Raw genomic sequence first — 7,182 nt, 5'->3', positions numbered from 1 at the left:
AAATCTGTCATTTCCATTCTATAACCTTGAGCTATTAATTGGGATAAACAGGGGTGTCCTTCATCCAAAGAACTCCTGAAGTCCCAGGTACTTTTCTAAGTGCTGAGGACAGAAAGAAATGGATATAGTCAAAACCTTTGAGGTTGTATTGATCAGGGTTTGATTTCGTTCAAGTATCTGCCACCTCTTGTTATAAACCAACATTCCCAAGTCCTGTGACGATCCATCGAGCATACTTCCTCTCCACTGGGGGGTGGAACTGCTGTGTCAATAACTTTTTAAAATATTTTTAATAGTTTATTTATTTTTGAGACAGAGAGAAACAGACCATGAGCAAGGGAGGGGCAGAGAGAGAGGGAGACACAGAATCTGAAGCAGGCTCCAGGCTCTGAGCTGTCAGCACAGGGCCTGATGCGGGGCTCGAACCCACAAATCGCAAGATCATAACCTGAGCCGAAGCTGGACGCTCAACTGACTGAGCCACCCAGGCACCCCATTCCCTATCAATAATTACTTAAAGATATCTAAAGGAAATATATAGACATCTAAAGGAAAAGACAGATATATATACACATCTAAAGGAAAAGAGATCATGATCTACTGAAAGAGATCTGTACCCACATGTTCGCTGCAGCATTATTTACAATAACCGAGACATGAAAACCACCTAAGAGTCAGTTCACTGATAAATAGGTGAAGAAATTGTGGTATAGAGAAAATGTGAAATTATTCAGCTATGTNTCAAAAAATATATACAGTGCCATGTTTATTGCAGAATTATTTATAATAGCCACGATATGGAATATTGTGTCCATAAGTAGATGAATAGATACAGAAAATAGTTACACAGAATATTATTCAGACATAAAAAGAAGGAACTCTTTCCATTTGTGACAACATGGAGGAAACTTGAGGGCATTATGCTAAGTGAAATAAGTTCAACACTGAAAGACAAATATTGTATTATCTCACTTTTATGTGGGAGCTAGTAAAAGGTGAGCTCGTAGAAACAATACGTTAATGGTTCCCAGCTGTGGGAGCGCAGGGGGTGGGGGGGATTGGGTAAAGGTGGTCACATGGTACAAACTTCCAGTTAGAAGATGAGGGAGTTTTGAGAATATAACATACAGCACAGGTGACTATAGTTTAGAATATGATACTGCATACTTGAAAGTTCCTAAGAGATATTAAAAGCTCCCACCCCCAACAACAAAGACCTGTGAGGTGATGAATGTGGTAATCAGTTCACAATATGGATCTATATCAAATCATCACACTGTTCACCTTGAACTTACATAATGCTTCATGTCCATTACATCTCCATAAAACTGGGAAAATAATCTGTATTTCAAAGCAGGCTTTTATTTCCCCACTGAGGGAATTAATCCTAAAACTTCTTTAGTGATTAGTTCCCCTTCATTGCATTCTAGGAAAAAAAGTAGGACTTACTGGAGAAGAGACAAAGGATACATGCATTACAAGCCACTGCTTGGTTCTAGGCTCTATAGAAGTCCTTGCCCTAGACAAAGGATTTGTTATTTTGCTGCCAGTGTTGTAAGTGGAACTTTATGTACAATGAAATTAGCTAATCCTAGCCCATTTGCTTCTTGCTCTAAAATCAATGGTGAGCTTGTTAACAGCCAGAGTCTGAAAAACAGTCATATCATTCCCATCCAACCCACTCACTTAATAGTGAAAAACCCAGCCCAGAGAAGTTTCTTCTGCAAGAAGACACAGTAAATTAGTAAATGACCTGGGAATGGAATGTGTTCAAAAAATTTTTTTCGAGCTTATTTTGAGAGAGTGAGGGAGAGCACACGGGAGGGGCAGAGAGCGAGGATCCCAAGCAGGCTGTACACTGTCGCACAGAGCCCGACATGGGGCTCAAACCCACAAACCACGAGATGGTGACCAGAGCCGAAATCAAGAGTCAGGTGCTTAACCGACTGAGCCACCCAGGTGCCCCGCCCCCACCCCCACCCCCAGCATTCACATTCTCATCAAATACATTTCTTCCCCACCAGGCCATATTACTTGTATTGCTCACTAATTTTAATCATGCACCAACATGTACACAAGGGCAGATGCTAGATTTTAACAGCTTTTACGTATTATTATAGCGCAGTGGGGGCCACAAAGCTGGTGTTTGCTAAAATGTTATCTAAATAAAGACATTACCACCACCAGGGTGGCAGTAACTAAGAGGGGACAGAAAATCTGAGACAGAACACCTGAGGTTGAGGCTTAACCATGTCACCAGTTGAAGACGCCCAAATCGAAGAGCTGGTGGACATGGTGGCCAAAGAAGTAGAACACGGGTGCTCAAGCAGTAGAAGTCCAGGTTTACAGAGCCCTGGACAGTAAGGACCCCGTCGCTTTTTGCAACATGCTCAGGTTTGAATCCTAGAGTCCTAAGCCTCCCAGACTGAAATCACAGCCAACTTAGGGTATGAAGGGAGGTTTTTTTTTTCCACTGGCAAATATTTAACCCATTTAAGGAGTATCCTCACAAAATTATAAGTTGCAAAGATTTCCCCCCCACAATGTAACCAACTCAGGAACTTTCCACCATGATGCCAATGCCATATGTTGGCACGATAAGAAAAAGGACACTGCTAAGAAAAGCGGTCTTGGAATTTGGGTGCTCGAGCACATGTTACATGGACGAGCCTTAGGCACAGAATGATCAAGTTACCTGTAGCCAGAAAAATAACCGAGGTAGCAGAATCTCCACTAAAGCTCTGTAGAGTCACACAGACTCCTTTCAGGAGGAATTTGGCCTTGGCCTTGATTGCTTTATAGAGCTTGCTATGGATTAAGTAGTGATATGGATATTGCTGCTGATAAGATGTTCGCATAAGAGGCCTCGTTGGTTTATTACTTCAAGGCTCGGTAATTAAGCTCTAATAGAGCATTTAAGGTCATTATACTCTAGGTTCTGGGCATCTCCCTCTATGTAGAAAATAGATGATTTCCAAAATAGCCTGAGTTGAGAAGAATACATTGATCTTCCTCAAAATTACACAAAGGAACATATAATACCCTCATCTCTTCTACCCTTATCACAAGTTTTAATACTATGCCAGGCTCCTCCTAAGAAACTGAACTCGGTGGCAAAGCCTATAAACTATGTTCGCATGAAATTCAAGAATACCGACTTCAATAAGCTATGAACAGAAGGAATATGCACCTTTTCCACCCAGTATTTTCATTTATTCTCCTTTGAAGTAAACCATTTCATTAATACAAAAAATAGACCAACATAACAGACATGGTATAAATTATTTGGATTGAGACGTCTATCGTTATATAAACTAATTAAATTTCCAGTGACATGTAATCAGAGAATGGTGAAATAGTGCTTGCAGCAAACATTCCACAAGCATTGGGCTCAATTGTATATCATCTGACACTTTGGAAATAAATTCCTTATTAAGTTGAAAGTGATAAATTTGGTTTATAGTAATTATACACAGACCATATAATTAAAATGTAATAACATTTCAACTCTTCAAAATGGGTTCTCTTTGGGATTTAACATGGTAGCAACTTGAAAATAGCATAAGGGGAGTCTGGATGGTTCAGTGGGTTAAGTGACCAACTTCGGCTCAGGTCATGATCTCACAGTTCATGGGTTCAAGCCCCGCACCAGAGAGCTCAGAGCCTGGCAGCTGCTTCAGCTTCTGTGTCTGTCTCTCTCTCTGCCCTTCCCCTGTTCATTCGTTTTCTCTCTCTCTCTCTATCTCCCTCCCTCCCTCCCCTCCTTCCCTCTCAGAAATAAACATTAAAAAATTTTTTAAATAGGATAAAATATAAACTTATCTTTAATCATTTTCTAAAAATTTAATTAAGGGGAAAACATGGTTCTGAAGTTAAACTAGATCAACAAGGCAATGCAATCTCTGGTGACTGAATAAGTTATACAAAACAGAGATAAACTTTTTAACACTATTAAAGTACCTCCTTCTTGCCTCAATCACCTGTATATTACAGAGAGGGGAAGAACTACATAAATAGCAGCTAATCCAAAAATAATTCACACTTGTATTTTGGGAATTCACAACTTTTCAAGTAACACAGTGAGCCACGATTTAAAGAAAACCCTTAGGAATAATGTCAATTTAATTCAACTTGAGGAACATTTATTGAATGAATGCCTACCAGGAGCTAAGGCAGCTCCAGTGGTATAAAAAAAAAAAAAACCAAGATCAAGGTTTCTGCCTGTGAGAACAGCAGTAATGAAAGGAACTCAAACTCAAACGTGTAAACAATTTTGAAAAATGTGACAAGCGCTATAACCTCTTGTGCACATAGACCCATGAGGGCACAGAAGAGTTAATTCAGTATAGTTTCAGGGCGTCAAGGGAAGGTACAGAGGAAAACACCAGAGATCGGACTTCAGAGAGGAATTCACCAGGTAGGGAGGCACGGAGGGACCATTTCAAGAGTGTGACATCACGATCCAAGACCCCGGAGAACTCCACGTGCTTGGTGAAGAGCAGGACAGGAGATTAGGGCATCGATTCTCGAACTGGAAGACCCGAATCAGCCCAGGAGAATCTCCTCTGGAGGTAAATGAAACTATAGTTCTGAGGTCCCACTTCTAAAGATTCTCTGTCAAAAGGGGTAGGATGCAGCCGCGAGAAACCTTAAGATCTTCTCAGCTTCATCTGTCGCCCCACCTTTGTGATTCAGGAGTTCTAGACTGGCTCCTGGGCCACACCGCAGGCATGCTGGCGTAATGTGCTGGGGATGGCAGCGTAGGGGGACAGGAGTTGTGGCTGTAAACCCAGATCGCGGTACACAGCGTGCGTGTTCCTTTGGCCTCAGGATTAGCTGGAACTGTGTGGGGTGTTTTTATTGATTTTGTTTTATTTTTTTAAGAGACTGGGCAAGCACGAGCGGGGTAGGGACAGAGACGGTGGTAGAGCGAGGATCCCAAGCAGGCTCCACGCTGGCAGCACAGAGCCCCACTTGGGGCTCAATCTTACAAACTGGGAGATCAGGCCCTGAGCTGAAATCACAAGTCGGACGCTTGACTGAACCACCCAGGCGCCCCTCGCGCTGGTTCTTTTTAAGAAACAGCTGACACAGGAAAAGTTCTGAAAGCCTAGAAGTTACTCTTACAAAGGGAAACTTCCATTTGGAAGGGTGTCTTCCCCCTCTGTACCAGGAAGAGAAGGAGGACGAATTTCTAGAAACTTATCAACAGAGAAGGCTCCGAGCTGAATCTGTGCAAGGATCTTACCCTTGTTTACCATGCTTTTCCTGATAACCTTTGCCAGGAGGGGGTAGGAAGATGGTGGCCTGGGTCATTCGGGGGGAGTCGCTCGGGTTTTCCAGGTCCTGCCTCTCCCACTGCTGCAGGAGGTCCCTCCTATCAACCTACCTCTGACTACAGGGGACTCACGCCCAGAGCCCCGAAGGAAGAGGAGTTTCTTCCCCCCGACGTGGAACTTTGAAGCGTGTTGTAAGGAGGCCTGGGTAAAGGGGAGCCGCTGATGAGGGCCATCGCCGCGCACCTATTCACCGCCCAAGTGATCGCGCGCCCAGTTTCCCTTCAAGAGTAACTTAGGAGGTGGCCGCCCCTCCTCCCTCCCCCTTCCACACAGGATACGGAGGGGAGCATGGCAGTGTTTCAGGAAGGGTCCACTGACAGTGCCATGGAAAGATGAGAAGTAGTGGGGGGCCTGGGTGGCTGCAAGGGTCAATTAAGTGTCCAACCAGGATCATGATCTCACGGTTCATGGGTTTGAGCATTGCCTCCAGCTCTGCGGGGACGGCGCGGTGCCTGCTTGGGATTCTCTCGGGCGCGCGCGGCCCCTCCTGCACCCTCTCTGACCCCCCTGCTCTCGCTCTCGCTCCCTTCACCCCTCGCTCTCGCTCCCTCAGATAAATAAACTTAACAAAAAAGAAAAATCAGAAGGAGTGACTACCAGAGCCAGAAAAGTTACCTTCACGTTTTAGCACAGTCTACGAAAAGGAGAAGGACGCAGAGGGAAGCAACGGCAACGGAAAAAGACCGGAATGGATCATTGTCCTGCAGGTGTGCTCCTGGGGCCAGGAGAGCAGAGACGCGGAGAACGGGACTCTGCACCGGGGATACGAACCCTGGATCCAGCAAGATCTAGGTTTACAGGCAAAGCCTGTCACCTGGGTCATGTCACTTGAAGTGGCTGACCTTCGATTTCCTCATCTCTGAGATGGCACTCGCACCAAGAATGAGGATCATGACGATGGGGGCTCCGGAGACCTACCAACCCATTTGACGATCCTCTGCACAGGGATCTGGAGCAAAGATGAACGCTGCTGTAGAGATCGCGGGCATAATCCCTGTCGAGACCGTATTAACCGCAGAAATCGCCACCGGCAGGCCGACGTGGACCCAGGAGATGGGTGCCCGTGCCCTGGACTGCCACCTCCCAAAGCACGTCCGGCCCAACGTAACCAACGGTCTCCCTCTGGTCCAGCGGAGGACGGAACATTAGCAGCAGCGCTGGGAGAAAGCCCCCCCGCCGGGCGAGAGCAGCTACCCCAGCACACACGTCCACAAAAAGGAATCCCCCTGTCCACGATCTTCCATCAACAACTTTTTCTACCCTGTGCCATGAACATGTCAGTGCCGACAGGAATACCTCTACCAAATCATGCTTAACAGCTGTGTGACAACTCCACTGACTTGCACCGTTATTTAAGTAGCCCCTATGCAGGAAAAACCTTATTTGCTCCATTTTTTTCAACTACTATATCCTCTTCCAGAGAACACCGTGCACACCTCATTCCCTACAACAAGTATTTAGAAGCAACGTTCCCGCGCCAGAGCGTATGGGCAATTGCAAGACTCCTGAACACATACCGCTAGTCTGTTTCAGCGTTTTCGATTCCTGTCAAAGGAGTTGACCTTTCCGGAATCTTCACCATCACTAGGTGGATCAGTTATAGATTGCCACGGAATGAATTACCATGAGCATATAAAACAACACACATCTATTACCTCAGTGGGAGTCAGGTGGGAGTCTTCACGTGGAGAATCTATGTTCTCTGCTTCGGTCTTGCCAGCTACACAGACATCTCAGCTGGGCTGCACACTTATCTAGAAGGAAGCACAATGAAGAATCCATCCGTAAGCATGCTCACACTGGCCGAGTTCATTTCCACATGGCTTGGGGTCCTCTCGGCTCT

General features: G+C 45.3%; 1 protein-coding gene across 6 annotated transcripts in view; it reads right to left on the bottom strand.

Moving 5' to 3' along the window:
- The window catches only part of SLITRK4 (SLIT and NTRK like family member 4), a 694,124-nt gene that overhangs the window by 580,221 nt on the left and 106,721 nt on the right, over positions 1–7,182 (bottom strand). For all 6 annotated transcript variants that reach the window (XM_077755188.1, XM_077755189.1, XM_077755186.1 and 3 more), the window contains one exon: positions 6,995–7,093. The gene's annotated coding sequence lies outside the window, so the exon portion shown is untranslated. The remainder of the gene's footprint in view (positions 1–6,994; positions 7,094–7,182) is intronic.

This window comes from Crocuta crocuta, unplaced genomic scaffold (assembly GCF_008692635.1).
Source record: "Crocuta crocuta isolate KB4526 unplaced genomic scaffold, BGI_CrCroc_1.0 scaffold581, whole genome shotgun sequence".
Taxonomy (NCBI): domain Eukaryota; kingdom Metazoa; phylum Chordata; class Mammalia; order Carnivora; family Hyaenidae; genus Crocuta; species Crocuta crocuta.
Note: the sequence above shows the minus strand (reverse complement) of the source record. Positions and strands in the feature narration are given on the sequence as shown.